Here is a 25,635-nt window from a genome sequence, read left to right on the forward strand (position 1 = left end):
TGCCCAGCAAGTTAATGTATCAGAAAAGCCAACATAAAGCATTTCTATAACCCACCACTCCTCTAGCAAGTTGTTGGAACAAAGAGTGCTCCTCTCACATGGATCACTTCATTTATAACTTATTTTAACCAGAATATATTTGCAAAGTCTGCAAATATAAATGTTTGATCAGGATGCCCAGCAGGTACCTGCCACAGGATGTAACCAGTGATAAAACATTCAGACACTTAAAGAATTCTGTGACAGTGTTAGCAGAGGAACAGAGCAGGGACCAGGCAGGTAGGTTCATACTGTGCATACTGACCCTGGACATGATGCCATTGGAAAACTGCTCTATTCCAACCTACTTCAGATAAAACTGTGCTGTAGAAATCAAACTGCACCAGGAAACACCAGCTACCCTGGACACTCCTACCCACCCAGCTCAGCTTTTGTCCTGCAGACAGTTAATGCCATCCATCCAGGCTGGGACATTGTCCAAGGCCAGTTTTATGTCAAAACACATTTCCTGGCTTTTGGAAGGGCATCACCTCCCACCACTGCCACTAAAGTGAAGGAAGACATGACCAGGCAAATATTTGAAAAACACACAGTGCTTTTTGCAACTTTTTGCTTTCTAAATCATCCAACAAAACCAACACATGCAACTGTTCACTCAATTAAAAGTCAACTATACTCAAATCCCTAAAAATGCAGAAGATGCAGATTTATTTCAAAATTTTAGTGCCAGTACTTTCACAAACCAGTTTGACTTGCCACATGTAAGAAAGGCTACAGAACTCATCAACAGCACATTAGATTTCAGCAAAGACTGACAAAGAAGAATCAGAACATGAAACTACAAGGAGATCATAACAAGACAGGTTGGTTATTTGGAGTGTGTTTAAAATAAATACAAGTAAGTCTCAGCTATCTGGATATTTAACAAACATACTTTTCCATGTGGTATCACATTAAAAGTGTGAACTCTGAGACAGAGGAATTATGACAGCAGTAGATTCTGCCCAAAAGAGATGTTTCCTGACAGCACAGAAAGAAAAATCTGCAGGCTTCTTGGAAGTAACTGATGGAAAGACAAACAGTGACAATCAATCTCCTGGTTCATTTTTAACTGATTAATGGCTTGCATACAAAAGAAAGAGTAATTTTGGCAGCTGATAACAAAGCTGGGAAGCAATCTGAACATGAAGGTGCATTGAGGTGTTAACACCACAGGCACCACGGCCATGAAGAATGGAGCCACAGGATTGGGATACAATTATTCCCCATGAAACAGTAAAGACAATCTCTAGGAAGGGAAATAAACCACTTCAGGCAAAAAAGGCTGCTGAAACCAGAGCAAACAGGTATCAGCTGGTCAAGAGTAAGTTCAGGCCTGAACCCCTGAGAACAGCAAATCTCTGGGAAAAGTTTTTGGGGACAATAAACCTACATGCTTAAGGAAATCCTATTATGACAAATTACCAGCTTTCTTTAGCTCTGACTGGTTTTGTAGCTGTTCCATCTAAATATTTATCAAAGGGTCTATGAAAGTATCACCAAAAGCAGGTGGTTCAGTTGTCAGTGCTGGTGGGGAAGGTGATACTGTGAATTACAGAGCTGGGGAAAAGCTAGCTTACAGGCTAAAGCATAAAAAATTACCATAACATTCCTGCATACTTATACAACAAACACTGTTACATTTAAAATAATAACATTAGCCATTTTGTTTTCATTAAAATCCACACATGCAACTATGGCAATAAAAAGTGTTCATTAAAAAAGCTCAGCAAGTCAGGAGCAGTATCTCACCCTGCTTCCCATCATCCCACAACTAAGGAATCCTTAAAACCAATGCAACACAAGATGAGCTGTCCCTTGGAACAAGCACATTCTCTGGTCTTGAAGCAATTCTTGAAAACTTCCTCCATGGGCTATCAAAAGGATCTTTGCCTTTTTCACTGCCTGTGTACAGCAACTCTCATGCAGACATTTTAGTTAAACTGAAAAAACCGAGGTCAAAGTTCCCAGAATTAAAGAGTGCAACTGGTAAGAGAATAATTTCTGGTTCAAGACTGAAGCACAGCAGTGTTATGCAAGAGAACAGGATCTGAAAGCAAGTTTTGATCTGGCACTGTTTATTGTACTGCTGCTGGCTAAGAGGTACCTCCAAAGAATGAGAGAGAAGCTCTTCCCATTTGAGATCCTCACCTTTCTCAGTTTGAAAAAAAAAGTACTGATAGATATATATATATATATATATATATATATATATATATATATATAACACTATGTACTAGACACTGCAAGCTGTATCATATTGCTTTTCTGATGTCTTCTAAAATGGAACAAACAGAATTAGGCAGTACATTGAGGATGAGAATCACATTCAAGCATACACACACAAGTATTTTTCCATTTCAAAAAAGTCCTGCAATTAAATATAAATGTGCATGCACTTAAACACACAGTTTCTTTCTTGCACAGTACCTTGTACTGAATTCAACATGACCTTCAAACCCATGTTTCCATTAGCTACTTTGTGATACCACAGCTTTGAAAATATTCTCAGTGCTCCAACAATCAAGGCATACAAGACTCTAAAGTGGCCATTCACAACTCTATCTTCAGCACCATCTCACAAGGAGAACATTTCATTCCCTTTTATTTCCTCCACCCCTTCTTTCCTTATTCTTAAATAATTTATTAAAACTACTGAAAGTATTTTCTGGTCAGCTTTCTTCCTCACTACAGGAAGCATCAATATCTTTAAATCCCTGGTTCCCCAGCTTGGTTTCATCTCCAAAGGCCATCTTCTATATAATAACCTGATATTGATGGACTAATGTCAGGGGGAAAAGGGGGAGAAATGATAATTTATTTTTAATCACAAGCTGAATTTCTCCCTAGCAGAGCTTTCATAGCATGCCCCTCTTTCCATGTCTTATGGAATCATCCATCACTAACAGAATGACTTCCAGAAATTCATTCCTGTTACCATCCTACAACTATGACCTGATATCACCTCCCAGAAAGAGAGCCTCTAAAAACAAAACACTGCCCTAAAGATAACTGGAAATTATTGACTTGAAGGCACTTTCAGAAAAATAAGTCTTCACTCACAGCAGGAAACCAGAGAGGATGTCAGTAAGTTATGATGGGTGTACAACAAACAATCAGAAGTGGTTTCCCCCCTCATAACCCATAACTGACCTGTGAACCTTCTTGCCACAGCTGTCAGAGGTAGTGTAAGTAGAGAGAAAAGAGAACTGGAAACCTGAATGACACAGAAATAACAGAACAAATACCAGCCACTGCATTGACTGTAAATCCTTTAGTAGGGAAATCCATTATAAACCAGACTACTGACCTAGATGGACCAATGGCAGACAAATTCTCTCCTTTCCAAGATGGAAATTAGACTTCTTCAGCAAACAAAGCTATTCATTTTCCATTACAACTTGCAACAAAACCCTTCAGTTTTGAGCTTCTCTCAAAGACAAGCAAGAATGAAATGGATGACTATATCTGTGACCTCATAATTCCACAAAGTTCTGTGTTCACTCATCAGGAGAACCTGAGCTCCAGCAGCCCATCAGTTTCATCTAACTCTGTCCCTAACCATGTGGAGCCAGGGCTCTGATGGATAAACATCCTGGAGCAGGTTCAGCTGTGGCAGCCTAAAACATTACTGCCCTCTCTTGTCCATCCCAGCCTTCTGCCAGGGATCACTGCTCCATAGCACTCACCTCAGCTGCTCCAATCCACAGCACAGTGTCACTTTAACCCCCTGATGGAGGTGGGTTCTTATCATCATTCATTTTTTATAGGCAAACTGCTCTGTAATTTTCCAGCTGTGAACTGCAGGAGTTGAAGCAGCTGCACATGGTCCTCTCTGCAGTGGTTGGCAACACCTGGAGGAGGTGATGTCTGAGGTCATTGCAGCAGGTTTGATACAACTCTGGTCCAGCTTGGAAAGGTTGAATTATTCTTGGTGAAAGAGCCTGTAATTCTCCTATTGCTAGAACCCAGAATCAGGGTAAGTCCTGGGCAGGTTAACTCAGTAGAGCACTGCAGTGCTGGAAACCTTCATCTCACTCTGAGTTTCAAATGGGAGAGAATTTCAAATACAGGACAGGAAACCATGGCCACGTGCAAATGAAGCTGGAAAACACACAGCTGCCCTAAGCAACCAGGGCAGAACATCTTTGAACCAAGTGTAGTGTGCCCTGTCCTGGGAAATCTAATCCCAGTTTCAGTCCAGACAGGTTTAGTCCCAAGAGTAAATTCTTACAGCCTTGCAGTTTCTTGCAGCCTGGTTACTTCTGAGGTTTTCCCATGACTTATCCCTGATTAAAGGCCTACATGACAAACAGCATAAGAGAGTAAGTGTAAGAGGGGAATTTGAGCAGGCTTAGCCAAGGTTTCTGCATTTCCTTGTGTTTAAATTTAAAGAGTGAATAAATCTTGAATGTTGATGCAAGCTCATCCATAAGCGTTGCCTAAACTGACTTCTGGGAAGAAATAGACTCTGAGAAAGAACCTAAATTATTTTTTTAAATGCCCACTAATTGTACACTTTTTTTTTTCCTTATTGCAGTATATAATGTCTGTCACTTTCAGAGTAATCCTAAGATTTACTTTTTTCTTTTAAACACTGGAATACTCTTTTGTCTAGAATAAGCCCATTATAGAAAATGTTTATGGCAATAGCAGAGCACAGAGCTATGCAAAGCACAGAAACAAGGAGAGGTGCTGTAATCAGCATTGAAATACTACTGAGAGAGAGACCTGAGTGGAGTGAGTGTGGGACACATACACAGGAGGGATCTGCAGAGTAAGGGGAAAGCTTAATTTACTAATTTCTCCTCCTCTTTTACTTTTTCTTAAATAACAAACAAACAAAAATATCAGTTGCAAACATCCTTCCTCTGGCTTCTATCCTTCCTCATCATTTCCTCTGGCTGAGCAGCACATCCCTTTCACTACAGTGGTCTCTGCCACCTTCATTTTGTGCCCTGCCTCAAACCCTGGGGCTGAGGGTCCCTAAACTGCCCCCAGGTGCTGCATCAGCTTTTCTCCTAATGCTGTGATGTTTTCTTTGGTGTGCAATAGATTTATAGGTAGCTTTTAGAGCTGAAGGTCTTTAAGTGGACTTCAGTCAGGAGGAAAAAAAAATTCTTCATAATTACCCAGTAACAAGAAGCAATTGATCATTAACTTTCATGCTCTGATCTTCCACAAGCAGATTTTCCAGTTACTCCAAATTAATAATTTCCTTAGGAACTCACAGGCAAAGGTAACAGGAAGGAGCTGTCTCATGGGATTAAAGAACTGCAGGGAATCTTTGGCAGAAATATCTTTCCTTTACCAGCTTTTAATCTGCAAAGTTCCAAAATGAAAATCTGTAGGTGACGTGTCAGTGACATCAGCATTAAAACTCTCAGCCACCTGTACATCTCAGCATGCCAGACTCACATCACCTTGAGCTCACCCACACCCCTTCCCAGCCTACTTACAGCCCCCTTTAGCAAGAGGCTGTCACCAGGGTCACAAGTCAAGCAGGCTTGGCTAAAAATATCCCCCAGCACTGTCCCTGGTCTGCCTCACTGTCATCCACCTCACCCTGGACATCATCCAAGAGACACTCACTGGGCACAAACCTGTGTGAAGCTCAGGGATCCTCCTCCTCCTCTATTCCCCTGGTTAGATTGAACTAACCACCAATATTTGTTTATTCACTATTCCTAATTCAAGTTCGAGTGAAATTAAAAGGTTCTAGAATGGCAATCTAGTTAAGAACTTTAATGAAGTGCACTTTAGATATAAAATCTATTATAAAGCACTTAAACTAATGAAGGTTGCTCCCTGTCCTTAGCATTCTGCACTAAGAAGGAACAAGTCTTTTAAAGAAACCTTTAAAATTCTGAACTGCTGCAGGTAAGATCTGAAGAGGCAACAGTGAAACAAGCTGCATTTGATTTCATATCTCATTCCAGGACAAAGCAAGGAAAAAAAAAGTTTAATACACCTCTATCCTGAGAAAAATAATATTATTCTTTGTTATGGGTGAAGTAATTTCATAGTGAATGAGATGATAATTTTGAATGCATCACCTCTTCAGGCTCTTAGAAAAATTATACATCTGCATACTCATAGTGTAGATACTCACACTCATACCAGGGAACAGTGTCTAACAATAAAATAACGATAGAAAATTCAAAATACAATCTTCAATAGAGCTAACAGGAGGTGGAGAAGGCCTAGCTCATCTTCTGTGGGGGGACTTGGAGTTCTGAACCATCTTTTTTCTTTTTTATACAAAGAAAGTTTTTTAATAGCATTTTTAATTAACCAGAAATATACATAAATATTAGATTTCCAGAAGCCTGACAAGGCTTGCAATCTAAAATAACAATGTAATTAATTCCTAGGAGGAAGCATTCTCTTTACACGGCCCTTCCTTGGTCAAACACAACGAGAGAGTAAATTTGGTTAAAAGCAGGGAGGTGGGGGGAAGAAACCAAGTCAAACAGAAGAGCATACAGCTGAGGAGACAAAAAAATACTTGTGATCAAAGGGTGACACAGCATGGGTGTTTCATTAATCCTGCAGAGCCCAGGGAGCAGCTCTGCCAAGGGTCTGTCCATGCTCCTCCCCATGGCCACACCACTCCACCTGTGACAGGCACAGAAATCCTCACCAGACCCCTCTGCCTGGCCAGCCAGGCTGGCTGGGCCCCAGCTCAGCCCAGCCTGACTGAAGCAGGTGCTGGCTATTTTTATGTCTAAACTGCAGTTTACATCTGCCCTGCTCTCAAGTTCAAAGGGAGAAGCAGCCACAGCAACCCCCCTGGGAAGGTAGAGGGATGTGCTCTGAGCTCAGCCATGGAGGAAGGGTTTGGATGAGCAGATTGTAGCCCTGGAATGGTCTGCTCCAATCACCATAAACCAGCATCTGTCTGATGCTGCACAAAACCTGTGAGATGCCCAAAACACCTGAGCCCTCATCCCCCCTGCACCACACCCCCCACCCCCAACAGCACCAGGCCATGGGGGTGAGCCTGGGCTGATCTCAGGGTTTGTGGATACTGAAATGTCTGCACAGTTTGTAAATAAAGGAGCCTGGCACTGAATTCCTACATTTCAAAGGGCACTGAAGTAATAATCTAATCTTAAACTGATTTACAAGTGTTAACTGATTCACCAGCTCACTCTCACACTACAGATCAAAGGTCCCTATTTGGAACAGAATCAAGTGGCCAGGTATGTGCAAGGAATCATGTCCACAGCAGGTCATCTGCAAACTGAGAATTACTGGATTCTCAAGTAAGTCATCCTCCTGCTATGAAAATCTCAGCTTCTAGGATTAGAAACTTTGTGGAAGATTATTCATTCCCTCATCTCACAGTTAAAAGGATGCCAGAATTACTATATCCCAGACTGTAGCTGAAGCCATTCAATAAAAGCAGCTTTCCTATCAAGGAACCATCTTTTCAGTGAGATCCATTACATATCTCAGGGTTTGACTGAAGTGTTTAGTATCCTTTTTTTCCCCATAAACACAAGAGCTGAGCAGTCTCGTAACCTTCGAGATCATAAATGCCCAGCTTCTACAGCTGCAGTAATTAAACCAGCTTCTCATTCCATTACCCACATCAAGTCTCTTCCTCAGCATCTGCTCTATTCCCACACTGCACTCTTCAATCAAACCAAGATAAGCTATTTTCTAAGATCAGCTGATTTGTCTGTCCCTCAAGACATCACTGGAGCCAAAAGGATTCTGAGCAGATATGATGCATCTTGCTAAATATCCAAAAGGTCTCTATTAAAGGGAAAAAAAAAAAAGCAGACGTCAATGCAAGTGGTTATTTTTAGCATCTGAGTTGTTCTATATTTATTCCTTTATGTCTTTCTAAAAGAAGCACAATCTCTGATGAAGCATTGCCATAAAATACACCCTACTGGGAAGTCTGCTTTATGACACCTGGCTACTGGGCACTGCAACAAGTACATCACACCACCCCTTCAAACACACAAGATTAAAGGTACACACAGCACACAGAACAATGCTTCCTCACTTCCAAAGAAATGCTTAAAACAACCCAAACCCAAAACCCAACCCATCCACACAGAAAGCCAACTCCTCAGTATAATCTGTCATTCTGATTACATGCCACTCTTCAGACTGAAGCTTGAAAACTGCCACTTTCAAGTATTTCTAATTGTCCAACTCCCCCAAAAAAAACCCCTCAAGATACCTTGTAAATTTCCTGTTAAAAACAACACAAACCACAACTCCAAACTCCAGGACACACCATACTTCAACAAACCCTTAAGTTAGCAGGAAGAGCAGCAGCTCAGCTCATACAAATACTCAAACTATAAAAAACTACTTAATTTCTTCCTTATCCTCTTCCCTTATAGCTTTTACCTTCTTGTCCTAAAGACTCCTGTCCCTCTACCTCCAATATATTTACCCCAATAACCTTGTGTCTCTGATCTTATGCACATCAGCTGAAGATTTATTTCCAAGATACAGTTAATCAAAGATGTGGTGTGGCTTATTTGGGTGGGAAGTGATATGTCAAATGGACAGGAAAAGGAGAACTGTGTCAAGGAAGCTAGTTGCAGTAAACTTTCACAAAAAGAAGAAAATAGTTTAAGACAGGGTCTTACATTAACAAAACTGGGAAGAAAACTTGCATTTTAAAGCCAACAGGATTTTAATTTGCTGCTCTAGAAAGATAGCTGTTATCTAGTCACAGCTATTTTAGATTTTTGTATTATGCTAGATCTCTCAACACACCCATTGAAACAGCAGGAGTTGGGATGGGGTGGGTAAAGCCAATACATACCTCTGTGTGTTAACTTGAAACCTCTCTCCTCTGACCTTGAAGAACTGTGTTTTCCTTTCAGGTACTCCCTACCTATAAGACAGACATGTTCCATCACTCAGCTGTGCCCTTCAAGTATTTTACCAAGTGGCATTACCTGCACACAGACAGCTCTCCAATCCCAGGGTAAACAACAGATGGTTGAGGGACTCCAGAGTATGAAACCATGCTCAGCACACACACTGATATCAGATAAATAGGTTTGGTCAGTGGCAGGTTATTACTACCTTCATGCAGTGCAAATCACCCAAGTCACAGATTTTCCACAAGGTAAAAGTATGGATCTTCAAAAAACATTACACTTTGGAAGTTAAAAACATACATGCCCTAATTACCTCTATCTCAGAGTGACCTTTGTATATTTGTCTACAAAGACCTTGCACTAAGTAACTGTTGCACTATGGAAGCCAGAATGACTCCAGGTTAATTTAAAAACAAACTGTTCTGAAAGCTTTTAACTGAGCAAACCCACCTAACTCTATCTTGTTGTGAAATATTTTCCCTACTGATTAAAATGTTTCCCATGCAGCTGTGATTTCATTTTAGCCTTCTGCAGAAAACTGAAGAGAAGAAAATATCTAGTTTGAATTCAACGATCCTGTTCTCCTAGCAACATAAAATTCACCAAAAAAGGCAATTCCCTCACTGTTTCTCCTCCTCTACTAATAAAAAAATAGTTTCTTTATCACTGTAAAATACCCCAAAGCAATAAAGCAGAAGCATGCAAAACCTCAGTGAGAAATCAGATGCTTTTTATCCTGATTATTAAAAACAAACAACAAACAAAAAACTAAGCAAAATGAAGTTAGTTTTGCTTAAAGAAAGTTCATCTGTGGATAAAGCAGCACATCCAATTTATTCTTATTTCCTAGATTAAAAGTTATTTAGCTCCCATGAAAATTCTGAGGCAGTTTGTCTATCTTCTGTGAATGACATAATCCCTTTTTCAAAATGGATTAAATTCCAGAACAAGCACGTCAAGAGAAGTTTGTTCAGAAACCTGCACTGCGAATGAAATGGGGTTTGCCTCTTGGCAATCTTCACTTTTCCTCTTTACGCCCAAACTTGGCTGTTCTGTGGATTTTTTTAGTACTTGGGTGTCAAACTGACCACATACAACCTGTGCACTGAAAAGCCAACACACAGCCAGGTATAAGCCATTTGGAATTACAGCTGCTCACACATCCTGCTCAGCTCCCTGATGTGCTCCTCTGAGCAGACACCCTCCAACCTGAGCTGGTTCCTCAACACAGGCCACAAACACAAATCTCCCAAGGACACAAAAAACTGAGGGGGTCACTCCAGCCATGAGCACACAAAGGAACAAAAATAACTTATTTCAGAGGAATTAAGACTGCAACATGACCTCTGGCACCTGCCCCTGCTATGGAAAAAGCAAGGTGAAAAAAGCAACAAGGGAAGTCCAGCAAGAACACATCCAAGTCCAGACACAGCCAGCATCAAAGGCAGTAGCTAAACAGAGGGCTAAGTAGCTCCCTTTACACTTTTATAAGTAATGCACTTTTATATTTGATGTTAACCACCATTTCTGCAGCTCTCAATCCTTTGTGATCTGCTTTGCCTTCCACTGAGGCCCCTCCATCCAGACTCTTGTGTCACTGTTTTTTCCTCAATATTTGCCCTGCCTTCTGTCATCTTCCTCATCACTGCTGAACACCACCACTATTTTCAGCTTTATTTTGTATCATTCTGCTTCAAAATGTCCTTTCCCAAGACAAAGATGAGCACAGAAGCATGGTCTATTGGTTTATAGTGCCTTCCAAATAAGCTTGGCCTAAATCCCCCAAAGGCACACCTGGGATATGGGACACCTGGGTGGTTTGTTACATCTCCTGGTAATCCTAGTCCTAAAAACTCTAGGCACCACTGCCTTCCCTCAGCAACTCCTTCCCTTGAGATGGCAACAGCTAACAGAGGTTTTGCTAAATTTGCCTTCCCTTCCCCAGCCCAGCAAAGCAGAGACACCTCTCCAAGAGCAGTGTCTCAATGCCCTGAAGCCCAGTCCCCTTGAGGGCTCCTCAAGGAAGGGGACAGGAGGCACAAACCTGGAAATGAGGAGGATCCAAAGGGTTGGAGGACCAGCAAAATGCTCTATAGGATAATCAAAAGGAACAAAAGGTGAGTGTGCACACACATGTGCATGCACAGGCATGAAAATGTGGGGAGAGCAGGTTAGGTAGATTCAGGATCCATCTCTTGCTTTTTATTCATCAGTGCTCACACACGAAGTCATGGCACAAAGTTTTGTTCCCCTGTTCCACTACATCCATTCCAAGACACTGATCACAATGGTTTTCCTTTGTGACAAGTGTCTTAGATGAGACCCATGCTGGGGATTCCAACTTTTTGGAGCAGATGTGTGAGGCTGAAATTACCTCCTCAGTGTCCACAGCAGCCACCCGTGACTCCCAGGGCCCTGCAGATATTTGCATCCAGCCTTTTGTGCAGGCAGAACCAGGCAGAAGGTGTCACCACCATCAGGCAAGACATGAGGTCCTGGACTGGAAATTCCTTTCCATGGCCTGAGTCAGCAGGACTAGCAAAGAACTGCCCCCAGTGTTTATGTGGCAGTGGGCCTGGTCAAGGCCCCAGGCTGGAATCAATACTGCTCACGCTGCCTGGGGATCCACAGAAGGCAAAGGCCCAGGTTACCTTGGTGAAAACTCCCACTACATGGTGGTAAAAGTCTGGAAGACATCCTTGGAAACCTTGACCATAACTACACCCAGACCAGACTTGTTCACCCCACATCAGCTTCTTCTAAGGACTGAGGTTCATGAGACTTTACAGGTGACAGTTGCTCTCTTGAGCAAGGCCTGATCTGCTAAAGTTCCCTTCAAGGACACCACAGGGTGGAAGAAGGCTTTGACTCTGCCTCTTCTCACAGCAAAACTCTGTGCCTGCTCCTTATCATTTCACACATTGAGAGGAATGGCATCCAGCTGGATCAAACTTCTTTACCAGACAAGAAAAAAAGCAGCTGCAAAACTTGTGAGAAAGCTCCTTTTCTGTCTTCCCCAAACAACAGGATGTGCAAAAAGGGGAGACCCTGGTCTTTTGGGTGAGCTTCTGGAGACCTGATGGTGAAAAACACCCACCCCCTGACACCACCCTAATCTCAATAATCAAGTGAGAATTAGGGCAGCAGGTTCCATAGCTCACTCAAGTGAGCAGGAAGAGAAATAAAGTTTGTTCTCAGAAAAGGCTTACACAGCCACCACTATCAGTGAAATGACACTGTAGCTTCAATGGGGAAGAGGATAATTTGACACTTCCTGGAGCAACAGTCCAAGGAGCAGAGATCCAGGGGACAGGTTTCCTCAGAGAGCTCTGCAGCACATGCCCAGGAAGGATGGTCAGTCGAGGGAGTAGGATACCTCAAATGCAAAGAACATGAAGAAGATAAAGCAAGTAAAACTGAAATCTGATCTCCTGGCCTGCTCATACTGCACACTGGATCAAAGCAGATACAGCCACTCAGCTCCCCTAGCAAAGAGATCCTCTCCTGTGTGGAAAAAAATCCCCAGAGAACAGGTCCAAGATCCTAGCCAAAGGCCAGCATTGGCACTGAGGGGAGGAGAGGACTTCTGCTAAAAAGCATTATGAGAATTATGTGCCATACTGCAGTACAGTTCTGTTGCTTGGGGGTTTGCTTGTCTTTATAAACTTCTGCTTCAGATGGACAGGTAAATTTGCAAATTTTTTTTTTCAATCTTCTTTACAATATGTGCCTTTCTCACTGTGGTTATAAACCCCACAGCTACTAGAAAAAAAAGGGATTAGCATGTCTATTTGAACTACTGATAAAGACAGAAAAGCACACCACACAGTCCTTTGATTTCCAGTTTGAGCAATACCCTGAGTCTGAACATTTCACGTGGTTGTATTTTCTCCCCTTCCTCCTCCAAGCATGACATTCAAACACCCAGAGGTTATCACACACAGAGCCAGTATTAACCAGCCTCTCAGGACATGAATCCCATGGGCTCAGGGCAAATTGCTGTAGAAGGCAGTTTCTTCTTCAGTGGACTCTGTGCTGATTCACAAGGCACATGAGGAGCTCAAGGCAAGGGCAGGACTCCACTGTGGCACGCACCCTGCCAGGCAATGCAGCCACTGCTCCCCAAAGTTCTACTCTTAGCTTGACCAGTGCTGCTACAAGAAAGGCCAGAAGGCCAAATTTGGTCAAAAACAAGTCAGAGGGTAAGCTAATAGGGTCTAAGCAGGGTGGATGTCAAAGAGCTAGTCCTTAAAATCTTTTTTTTGACCTTTTTTTTTTTTTTAACAGAGTTGTCTTCTTGTGTCCCAGAGCAACCAGAGCCACTGCAGCAAGTAACACCACCAAGAGCTTCAATAACCACTGCTTTCCAAGCACCTCCCTTCTACAACTTGCCATGAAGCATCACCAACTCCCACTGCTTCAGACATGCTCTGAAGATATCTCCTACCCTGACTCCCCCTGCCTCCACAATTCTGGAGAAGTACCCAGAACCTACAGAAAGGAGGTATCAAAGGAGAGAGGAAAGGTTTCCTTACATCCAGGCTCATCCTGACATTAGCAACGTGAGGAGCAATATTTTAACTCAAGTGTGTGTGGGAAATCCCAAATCTTTATGAATATCTTAGAGACTGAAAGAATTTTTCAGTAATTTCTTGTTCTGTTTCTTTGCTTTCTCTGCTCCTGCTCTATCTGTAATAGATGCTGGCCTATTCTCCAGCCAGAAGCACTGAGCCACTGAAATCTGAGAGAAAGCAGATCTCTCATGCACTCACATTATCAGCACTGAGATGTAAACCCTCAGTGTTGGCTGCCCAATTAGAGAAGAACCAGCAGCAGAACAAAAGGAATATATCTCTTTATCACACAGTTCACTTCTCTTACAGGGGTTGGACAACAGAGAACAGCCAAACTGGGGGGACAGGGATTAAAAGAATAAAAAAGGTCAGGGTAGGGAACAGACTAAGCAGATCTGCAGCTGCCTGCAGAAGGGGACAGAAACACCTCTACTTCCAAATGGGATAACAAGACCCTCAGAAGCACATAGGATAAATCCTTACCAGAGCTGTACACTCATACCTAGTGCCATCCATTCCTGTTCATGTCTGAACAATACTCTGAAGCCTGGGGAAAGGACTAATTTGAGCACAGCTCTTCACTGGGCTGATGAATCAGCTCTCCAGTGTGCATTCTCCTTAGGGAGAAAAGGGAGAATTGGCAGAGGACAGTACTGCAGAAGACAGCAATACAAGGAAACAGCTGCTGAATTGGATGCAGAAGCAGCCCATCATGTGGGGAACATTTTGGTGCAGTGTTCTTGGCCAAAATCCTCATCCCCAGCCGAGCACATCCTCCAGCATGAAAGGAACAAGCACATTCCCTTAGGAAATTCACAGGCGTTCCAACTCCAAAGTGCTGGCACAGCAAAAGCCAAGGCTCTTGGTACTGCACATGCAAGTAATAACAAGATAGAAAATATTCTGTAACACATGGCAAATATCAAGGGAAACACATATCCATGATTCTGTCCTTGAAAGGACTGCAGTTGTGTGCACCCAAAAGTGATGAGTTTGTCACATGCCCACATCTGTATTTCATGAAACCTGTACAAGTTTGAGGACAGTTTTTACAGCACCTTGAGGTGCACTGGCCTTAAGTCAGTCCTGTTAACTTCACTCACTAATCTTTCATAAGGTTCAATGCAAAATTAAATTCAAGTCTTTTCTATAAAATTATTTTATAAAACCCTTAAAAATCCTCAGAATAAAACAAGAGTACAAAGCACCAGGTAGGGCCTCTATACCCTATACATGCTCACTTCCATAGCAAAAACATCTCCAGGAGAGGCTCCTACAGGAAAGGGATGCAGAATCAGCAGTTCAATGTCCTCCTCTCCATGTGAAGGCAAAAACCATCCCTGGAAGTGTTCAAGGCCAGGTTGGATGGGGCCCTGAGCAACCTGGTCTAGTGAAAGGTGTCCTTGCTCATGGCAGGGGTGTAGGAATGAGATGATCTTCAAGCTCCCCTTCCAGTCCCTCCCATTCCAAGATGCTATTGATGATTCTATGAAGCATGTAACAGAAAATTACAACTGCAAATGTACATGTTCTCCAAGGGAATCTTCACACAACTCAATCTGTTCCACTAAGCAATTTTTATACTTTGAGGAACAGAAGTGGGTTAATATTCTTGTGCCAGACTGACTGGTCCTCTCCTTTTTCTTGGAAGTAAAACAAAAACCTTCTCTCAATTCTGTCAGCACAGAGATAAGGATCTAACTTCAGAGAACTGCAAGTAACTCGACCTTATAATTTATCCTAATGCTTCACATGTGTCCCATCAGTAGCAGACTAATGTTTTCCTTATTTGTTCTTTTCCTGCACAGAAGAAAAGAGCTTTCAGTCTGTGTGAAAGACGATGCCTTGGGCACTCCCCATGGGCCTCTTATTGTTCACTGTAACTTATTTCTCCTGCTGGAAACTGAAGACTCATTCACCAGATTTCTCTGGTGACAGGTATAATAAGAGCAAGCAGATAACTTCTGTTGTATCTCTGGACACCTGCTCTGAAAGGGTTTTCTGTTCCTGCACTCTGTTATTTGAACACATACTTGACCTTTCCAAGGCAAGCACCCGTTTTCCACAGAAAAGCCTTGGTCTGACTGTCAAACTGAAGGGTGGTAAAAAACCACTTGTTCTCCTCAAATATCTTCCAGCACCACCTTCATGAATTGAGAAACCAACAGCCTCAAGGACTTATTTCCAGTCCTGCAAAACACAGGGCTTAAAGCAAACAAGGCCTTACTGTTGTAATACAAATACAACTGTGACACTGCCTATCAGGACTGTAAAAAAAAAGAGTGCAGTGAAGGAGTCCTGCTAGTTTTTTCATGAGTTTTTTTCCATGTGACCAAAAGGTCTACTTTCCCCCAAAAAAGCCTTCTTGACAGGGACCTGGAAAAGTAAAGCAGCAGATTTTTTTTTTTAATTATAAATGCTGAGCCACTGAAAACTAAGGGAGGGCTCTACATACACAGCAAATTCCTCAGCCTGGTGAGACTCAGGACTTGAGATTGCTTCCTCTAAAGTCAGCCTGAAGAGTAGAACCATACTAACAGTCTTCTAGTATTCACTCAACAGCTTTCAAACCAGTTAGCAACTCTACCCAAAAGGCATAAAAAATAGGTCCTGAAGAAATGGTGAAGAGGAAAACATGCACATGAGGTTTTGGGGCAGTTCTTGAGTGAGGGGTAGAAGAGCAAATAAAGAAAACTCCATTGGAGAGGCAGGAGAAGCAACGTGAGTGAACAAAGATGCTGGATGAAACTAAAAAACAAAGAGGTCACAAGCCAAATACTTCAGCAAAGGCCAGCATCCCCTGGAACAAATTCCCAAAAGCCAGGATAGTCTCTGTAACCAAAAATTTTTTAAATCAAGTTTGGAAGCTTTCCTTGGAGAGAAATTACAGTTTGCACACAGATTTATGAGAAATGGGTTCATACCTGGGATAATTCCTACACCCTCTAATTTTGGCCTGTGACTTGAGTAGCCAAGGGGAGGCTCTGCAAAGGGATCAGGGAATGAAAAGGGGGAAGGAAAAGAAAGTAAGAGAAAGTACGCAAAAAATACAGAAGGAAACAAAGAAACCATACTGATAATGAGGAAGAATGAGTAAAAGCAGCCTAAAAAGATAAACTAAAAGTAGGTATGCAGTAAGTGGATTTCTTTTAGTAGAAGATGTGTGGGAGAAAATAAATGGAATAAGAGAAAACAATTCTGAGAAAGAAAACAGTTCTAGGGCTGGAGCAGGGCAAGCAGGCGCCATGAGGGAAAAGATGACAACTTTATTTGCTTTTTCTTTCAGATCACTCAGTATTTCAAGGATGACTTTTCCAAGCACAAAATTTCCTGTACCAGAGACAGGGAGCCTGGGTCCAGCTGGCCATGCAACACACTGACCAGTGTTGAGCTGAGCTGTCAGTACACAATGCCACATGACAATAAGCCAGAAAAATGCTACATATTCACCCTGACTCTTCTGGGTGGCAAATCCCCTGTTCCAAGCAAAATATGGGAGCAGATGCTCTTTTAAACTCACTTTATTCCTCTCCATGCTGCCCTGATCAATACAGCTGTTGTTCATTCACTTTTTTTAACTCCGTGACAAGGGAAAGCAGCGAAACTTTACCTGGACACCAGCTCTGGGGGGGGATCAGATGTGTGCAGGCATTGTGATCTATGCAGAGGGAAAGGGGACACCAGGAACAGGGACACAAAAGCAAGGGACTGCCCAGCCAGGCTCATTCTACTGCCTTCTTTAAGCAACAGCTACAGGATCCAGTAACAACCAAATTCAAAGGGTTTGCCACATAATGGTGTGAGTGCAGGTCTTTATAGTCAACAGTAGCTCAGGTGGAAAACTGTACAGGACAGATCAAAACATCCTGACTGATTCATTAGGCACAGAGGCTTCAAAGCAGGCTGGTTTGTCTCGTTTACAGCTCTATCAATGAAACCAATCAGCCTCCCTGAACACAGCAAGAAAGTTTATTTAGGGCAGCACAGCAGGCTCCTCTCACTTCTGCCAGGCACAGGATGGCAACTTCCAAGGGGTGCAGGACAGAGGGATCAATTCCCTCACCAGATCCAAGTTTACTTCTGCCTTTGCTCTAAAAATCACATCCAGCAAAACACAAAAACTTCAGAGTGGATAAACACTGCATAAAAGCTTACAGGAGCTAAGCCCTGTCTCAGGCAGAGAAAGGCAGAAAATGCACACAGCATCACATGCACACAAAAAGCCACAGGCACAAACTAACTTAGGGAAAATTAGTCTGCTCAAAGTCTTAAGGAAGTAAAAGCAGGCAGCTTTACTACATTCTCTTTTGCTTCCACCTATTTGCTTCACCCACGGAGGAAAACAAAGCAGAACAAAAAACAAACAAACAAACAAACAAAAACCCACTAAAAAAACAAAACCCAAAAGACAAAAGTCCCTGCAATAAGCAGACATATTCAAAATATGTTTTGCCTCCCATCAATCCTACAGAGTCTCTTTGCAACTGGTGCAATACTGCCCTGGATCAGCTCAGTGAGCCTCACACTGAACAGAGTGGTGCCAAGCAGTGCTCACTCTGGAGGCATCAGAAGCAGAAAAAAGCCCTGCTCATGTACAGATAGACTTGAATTACTCCAGAATGACTCAAGGAGAAGGGAATAATTATTCCTGAGCACTACAGACAGCTGGCAATTTACTCACACCACATGCAGAAAGACTTCTGAGCATTCAGCAGCACAGTCAAAGAGATTTATTCCTTCTCCCATGTGCCTCTCTCCCTGTGCTTCCAGTCTCTCTGCTCCTGGGAGCTCCATTATTTGTGTTTAAGTGTACTCATTTTTAATCTACCTACTGCTTTCCACATCCATTTCACAGCATGGATTTTAAAGTTTTAAATTCAAAGGGGAAAAAAAAGAAATCACAACATTTGACCATAGGAAACTAACACTACCCAAATAAGCAAGTTGGGTTTTATTTCCCATTCTCTGTATAAAATTTCTAAACACAAAGAAAGGCAATGGGGGAAAAAAAATGAACAGTCAAATCCCAAAAAATCAGATTTCTCCTTGTCATTTAAATTTGACAGATCTGGGTCCTGCAGTAAGACTGACTGCCTTCAAGCTCCACCAAAAAGACTCAACTGCATCCACATTTCAGTAGCCTCTTTTCACACCTCCTTGTCAGCCTGAGTACAGGGTTAAGTTTTCCCTGACTCTCATTTTTCAGGTGCAACAAGACTCTAAAATGGAACAGTAGAGCCACTTCCTACACAAAGAAATTAAAAAGAAGTGAGGTGCCTCTCTACATCTATCACATTCATTTATTTCCACATAGAAAGCAAAAGATGTCTCCTTATTATCCTCAGAGGGAACAGAAATACCTAAGTAAAGACAACTTTTCCTAAGTGGATGAGAAATTTAAAAAGTAATTGCTATTTCAGGGATCCATAAAACAGTATTAGTAACTAAAGGTTAAAATATTTACTGGCACATGGAAAAAAAAATTCCATGCTGACAGAACATCCCAAGTAGAGCACATTCAGTAATAAACAGATTAAGACCTCATACACATTCTAGAGATGACATGTAGGGGAATTGTAGTGACAGGACAAGTGACCAGTATAAACTGAAAGAGGAAAAATTTAGGTTAGATATGAGGCAGAAATTCATTACTGTGAGGGTGGTCAGACACTGGAACAGGGGGGTTGTGGATGCCCTGGAAGTTTTCAAATCCAGGTTGGATGGGGCTTGGAGCAACCTGGCCTAGCAGGAGGAGTCCCTGCCCATGGCAGGAGGGTTTGGAACAAGACCAGCTTTAAGATCCCTTTCAACCCAACATTCTATGATTCTGTGATTACAGCTTTTCTTTAACGGGTTCCCAACTTCACTTTGCCCTCCAGCACAATCGTCACCTTGAAATCTCAAATCCCAAACCACTTCTAGCAAGCTCAGAAATGAGGTGCCCCATTCTTCCCACCAAAGACCTGCTGTGGCAGAGATCCACAGGAACCACCCCAGCTTACCCACTGCAGGAAAAGCTGCTCCAGGAGAGAGGAACCACAGGAGGAATTCAGGCACAGCCAGAGGAGCAGCTTCCCTGGCCTCACCAACACCTTCTGCTCACACAGCTCACCAGAGCTCACCTCAGGTTCAGTGCCCCAGAGGGATGGCCAGCTCCACCTTCATGCCCTCTCCTAAATCCAGGATCTTTCACCAAGGAAGTGCCCCACAGTATCCCCAGCACAAGCTATGGCTGCCTGCATAGCCTGCTGTCTCCAGATGTGTCCAGCTGCAGGTCAGAAGATGAGGGAGTCACTGCAGGGCAGGCTCAGGGAGGAACAGCCAGTGAGTTCTGAGCACACATGCAAACCGCCCCTCTCGTCCTTCACGGGCCCAGCTGCAATCTCATGTTGCTTAAAATATAAATACCCTTGGAAATGGCACACAACCAGGCCAAAGGGCACAGGTAAAGCAAACACACAGCTGCCCTCTGGACCTCTGACAAGTTTTTTTTTTCGGTCACAAGGAAGGGTTATGATTCCTCACGAGTGCATTTTGCCAAGAGCCAGAATTGGCTTTTCAACTCTGTGTCCTGCCCCACTGCCCAGCCCTAACCACAGTGCTGCAGGCTCAGCTGTCACCTCCTTCCCAAGCTAAATCCACCCCCTGCAATCTTTATCAACCCTGCTGCCAGTGATTGGTCACACCACAGAGCAGCATTTCATTACAACCCTGAAACATCATTTGAAAAATTAAGAAAGCACGAACTACAGATTACTTACACATAAAAATTCTATAACACACTGCTGTGAGACTCTTTTTCAATGTAGATACTGGCAAACAGATTATGTTTTGACCCATATTCAAAGTAGTGGCTGAATTTTAGACAAAGAAAATTAGGTAAAAATAAGCAGAATGCCTTCTGAAATCAGGCACATTAACCACTACTGCAATGAGCATATGATGCACTTTAAAGGAAAGAATATTTACTTTCAGCAGTGCAATAACCTGGATTTTAACTTGTGCCCATCTCTCTAGTGACCATCATTTTAAATGCTGGTCACTAGAGAGATGGGCACGAGTTACTGATCTGCAGGGAACATTTTTGGTTAGTAATTTCTGGGTTTAAAGCTCTGCTTAGCACTTGATTCTTAAAAACAGCCAACTTGGCTCCTGTCTTTCTCTTGGACATATAAAAAATACTAATACAAAAGAAATATATATGTAACTTGCCCCCCCCAACTTCTCCCCTTTTATTCTATGCCTTGCCTCCCAGAAGGGTTTTTCAAAAACAGGAAATACTTACTCAAAATACTAAACTCAAAATACTTACTAAAATACTAAACCTATATAGACCTATATAAGAGGAGTCATAACACACCAGAGTCTTAGTGACCAAGTAACCTGCAGCACCTTAACATCTGAGAGGTATTCAGACAACAAGAATAACAACATTCAGAGACTCCTTGAACCTTACCCCAATTTTCCCTACTACTTACACTCATCTTTCTTTCCACAGCTCAGGATGGTTGTCATATTTTTTGTTCTAAGGCAGTTTGCAACAGTTTACCCCTTTTGTAAGTCCAAATCACTCTTTAGGAATGGTGATAAAATTAAAAATAAAAAAGCAACTTCATTCAGGACATGTAGGAATCCTGAAATCAAAAGGACGTAAACATTTATCAGAGTTTTGTCCTCTGGATAACAGAGGAGTGGAAAGCACAGAGGTGCAAGTAATTTTTGCTAGGGAATGACTTCTCTCTTCACAGGACAAATATTTTTCTGAAGATGCTAATCACTGGAATTGTTTTATTTTGTTTCTTCAGACCATCACAGCTACCACAAAGCTATCACACAGTGTTTAGTTTGGAAGTATGGGGTTAAAAGAGAGTGGGAAAGTATGGGGGGGAGGAAATCTCACCATACCAATCACTACCTTATTCCTTCTGCCTTGATCATAGCAGAGGGATTCTATTTAATTGAAATGGGGATAACACTGGGGGCCAGAAACAGGGCAGACAGTAAGCAAGCACTTTTATAGGCATTGCTCAGCTGCCTATAAACTGCTTAATGCATAATAAAAAACTTGATCACAACAATAATGAAAATACTAAGGCATACAGCACTTGCAGTTCCATAAGTATCTATCTTTCAAGGCAGAGTACTCCTATTCCTATGCACCTGCATTTTTGCAATGTTCCTTTATTATAGATTACTCAGAGACCTTAATTTCAGAGTGATTTTAGAGTCTTACAGCCATGAAATCACATCTTCAAGACAGTCAAATAATCTCAAACTGAATTCATGCACTGACCTGTGGGTGTATTTGCATATTGGAACTTAAAGCATTTGGCTTTGAACACACACAGGGAGGCAGGGAGATGAAAAGATGGCTGAGGAAAAGGCTTCTAGGTTAAAGGGCAGAGAAAAGTTGCTCCTTGAACTTCTAACCAACATTTATGGAAGACATCTGGGTTTCTAAACATAGCACCAAGAGATGTTTTTAGATGTTTCCAACACACATCCACACAGGACTGGCAGATGCCACACTAGACCATTGGGAAGCCAATGCCCTTTGAGAGTGGTGGCTCCAGGCCAGGAAAAATGCTCTAAACTACCTAAAGGGACATTAGATGTTCAGCTAGACAAGCCTCTACAACATTTAATTAAAGCAGAGATAATAATTTAGAACCAGCCTGGTCTCCTGTTCCTTTCCAGACAGTTCATTTGGTGGATGGACACATGATTTCAGTGTGCAGGAAAAAGCTGCTGTCTCAGTGTAAATATTTTTAATATTTTGCCTGGTATGAGTCTATCTGAATAAACTTTTGAGAATAGTGACCATGAGAGAAAGAGCACATAATAAAAACCTGAGCTGCAAAGGAGGAAAAGAGAAGGTAACAACAGGAAAGGTCTAGGCTTTCACAACACATCAAGGGATTTATAACACGATTTCCCTTTATTACTTTGTGAGAGATCATGGCAGTTTCTCTCTCTCTTAAGAAAAAACAAAATCAATCAAGTTCCAATATGAAAAAGCATACATTATGAACTCAGATCCCCTCCAGGTTTTAGATATCAGACATTACAGATATTAACTACCTGATATACTTCATGCTTTTGTAAAGTGTTTTCTAAGCTCACAGAGCCATCCTGCTCTCCAAGGCCACAATGATTGCTAATGGGAACCACCATGATATGGTGAACAAAGGTGACATCTTGTAGACTCCAAATACTCTGCCTTAATGTACTTGAATGCTTTATATGTTTACTCTGCTCAGTGGCAAGAATCTAAATTTCAAGTTCATGCTAGCAATGAAACAGATCAAAACAAAATATGTCCATGTCTAATCTATAGAAAAAACACTATGCCAAGAGGAAATGGTTTTGTTCCCCTTTGGGCTTTATTACTTTCCCCAACACATTTCTGTTAGTCAAAAGTACATTTGATACAAAAAAGAAATTAGTGTTCTGAACTCTGAAATGAAACCATGTCAGGAAAGCCAATCAATGACAACGGGAAAGACCAAACAAAAATTAGTTTGAACACTCCCAATTCTTCTGACTTCTATTGTGAGCAGTGCCCAGCAACCAAAACATGCCCATACAAAATGAATCAGCCCTGACTGAAATGTGATTTTTGACCTGATTACATTCTTCCTCCCAAAATACCCTCTCATTAAAGAACTAAAAAAGCAGCAGTCAAGAACCGGCCAACATAACCAAAATCTTTAGTGCTTAGCACAGCCCCCTCCACATGCAGAAACTCTCACTTCCAGCACAGGAACTGCAAAGCTGCCTGTGATAAGTTAACAACTGAACAAGTTTCAAGATAGGATTTCTACATAAATTAGGACTGTGTCCAGACCCGAGGCAGAAAACTAGGACTCCCAAAAAAAAGGAAGAGATAATGCATCCTAAAAAATGGGCAGCAGCTCTTAAATGGCTGTAAGAGCCTCTTGGCCTTTGACAAAGCAGCACCAAGTGCCCCGGTGGGACACAGGGGGAAAAAGCAGCAGAAATAACTCCATGAATTCCTAGTGGAGAAAATATATGATTTGACAAACAGCATATTCAAGATGTGACAGATCCCAAGGAAGCAAGGCCAGGAGAGATGGGCCACAGGAATTTAGAACAAGACAGGCAACAGGAGTCCCAGAAAGCAACAGGTTGAACAGATAATGCTGCACAGCATCTCCCCGACACATTCCTCTCCTCCACCCCCTAGACCTGCTGGATTAATTCACAGCTGAAAAAACAGCAGTGGCTGCCCAAATGTGGACCTGCTACATTCAAGTCTGCTGGTTGCCTACAGATGGACTTGGAAGAGAACAGCAGCCCCCACCTCATGGCAACATAAATGTTAAACCCAAGAAAAAACAGGAATCAAGGCCGTTTTCACCCCCTTCATCCTCTTCCTCTTTCCCCCACACACAATTTGCACCAAAAAATGGTCAGAGGTACAGGAAAGCAACCTGAAGAAAACTTGATCTGAGTATACTGGAAGGACAAAAATGAAACCCACAAAGATGAAGTGTTGCTAGTACAATTACTGCATCTGTCACGCTGTGCAGCATTAAACTTACCTGCTTGTTACTGTAATTTGGCAACTGACTCTAAATGCCTAAAAAAGGACCCTGACAAAACCCACAATAAGTGGGATGAAGCAATGAAGAAAAGGAGGAGGAGGTGAACAAGAGAAAATTATACCAAGATAAGTTGGAGATGCACGGTTTCACCTGTCTGAGAAGATCCACCCCTCTCTAGAAGACATGCAAGTTAAAATTTCAAGCAAAAAATCTCAGTCCAGGAAAAAAAAAAAAAAACAATTTGTAATCAGGTTGTATTTTCTTGATGCTGCTGGAACTTGTTAAATATATTGTTGTCAGCCAGACACTCCTGCAGAGAGGACCTGTACCAGTGTAGTGGGGATTTTAATTTGTGTAACCACTATTTGCAGGTTTAGAAGCACACAGCTAATGGAGACTCACTGGTTATCCAGAGCAAACATGTACTGTGGAGTGCAGGTAACTGGCTTTCTGCTGCTCATACCCTCTCTCATATGTGTCATTCCACAAGATTTGTGAACTCCAAACACTGCATTATCTGCAAAAGACAGACTTTCGAGGTGGAAGGTCCATTTACCTCACTATAACACCCAAAAGGCTTCCAGTGGACAGAACCCCAGCTTAATGTTGTCCTGGAATTAGGGTAGAAACACAGCAGGGGTCCCCTCTCAGAAGAGCATCTGGTATTTTGTAAGCCAGCAAATTACAGATTGCCCCAACAGCTACTGAGTTACTAAACAGAGGCTCAGTTTATCTTAGTTCTGCCTGTTCTCTGCAGGCACAGGCCCTATAGCCAGCAACAGGAAAACTGAATTTCCTTGTGGTCAAGACCCAAGTTGTGCCTCATTTACACTAGAGATACACACATTTTTGATGCTTTATTAAGACACAGCTGATGGGAGCTCAGCACTGCCAAGGTGACATGCTGGTCATTGCTGGGAAGAGAACTCCAAGGACAAGATGCTCCACTTGCACTTCCTTGCATGGAGCTTCCCAGATCGCCTGTGTTTTACCAACACACAGAGACCATATGTCCTGCCAAATAATTCTAGGCTCACCACGCACCAAAGAAATCAATTCAGGAAGCTGGATGGTATTTCTTTTCAGCTCACACAGAGTGACAGACCATCACAGTCCATAAATTTTCTGGTACTTCATCTCAGATGCTTGCTAGCGAAGCGTTCGCTGGTGCAGGGAGCCAGGAACTTGACTCAGATTTTAATTCAGTGCTTATGGCTCTGCAAAACTCCTTCAGCACCCACCAGCTTTGTGCAATGGCTGCAATACCAAAAAGGCAAGCAGGACTGTGCTGTAGAGAGAAGCAGCACCTGCATTTAAATTCTGCAGGCACTTCCCCAGCCTTTCAGCTTTTGTTCAGTGCCCTCCATGGAATCCTGGTAGTTACAACTCTCCTTTGGCTGGTCATCAGGAAGTAACTGTGCCACAGAAACTCACTGAGAGCCCAAAGGCTGAAAAAAATTGCAAGCCAAAGGCACTATGGTCTTTCTGGTGCACCTGTTTTGAGGCTGCTCTCCAAGGTCACCACCTTCAAGGCTTTGTTCCACGTTCTCCATGGAAGTGAATTGCTTCACGTTCTCAGAGAGGAAGATAAGAAGC

The 25,635-nt window shown here is 42.4% G+C and overlaps 1 protein-coding gene across 9 annotated transcripts in view; it reads right to left on the bottom strand.

Moving 5' to 3' along the window:
- The window catches only part of AGPAT3 (1-acylglycerol-3-phosphate O-acyltransferase 3), an 86,368-nt gene that overhangs the window by 48,819 nt on the left and 11,914 nt on the right, over positions 1 to 25,635 (bottom strand). For 2 of the 9 annotated variants that reach the window (XM_018913460.3, XM_009089591.4), the window contains exon 1: positions 19,594 to 19,857. The exons of 3 other annotated variants lie outside the window; for them this stretch is intronic. The gene's annotated coding sequence lies outside the window, so the exon portion shown is untranslated. 4 more of the 9 variants (XM_018913454.3, XM_018913455.3, XM_050970814.1 and 1 more) reach the window with 4 other exon arrangements.

The sequence above is a fragment of the Serinus canaria genome, chromosome 1, assembly GCF_022539315.1.
Source record: "Serinus canaria isolate serCan28SL12 chromosome 1, serCan2020, whole genome shotgun sequence".
Classification (NCBI taxonomy): domain Eukaryota; kingdom Metazoa; phylum Chordata; class Aves; order Passeriformes; family Fringillidae; genus Serinus; species Serinus canaria.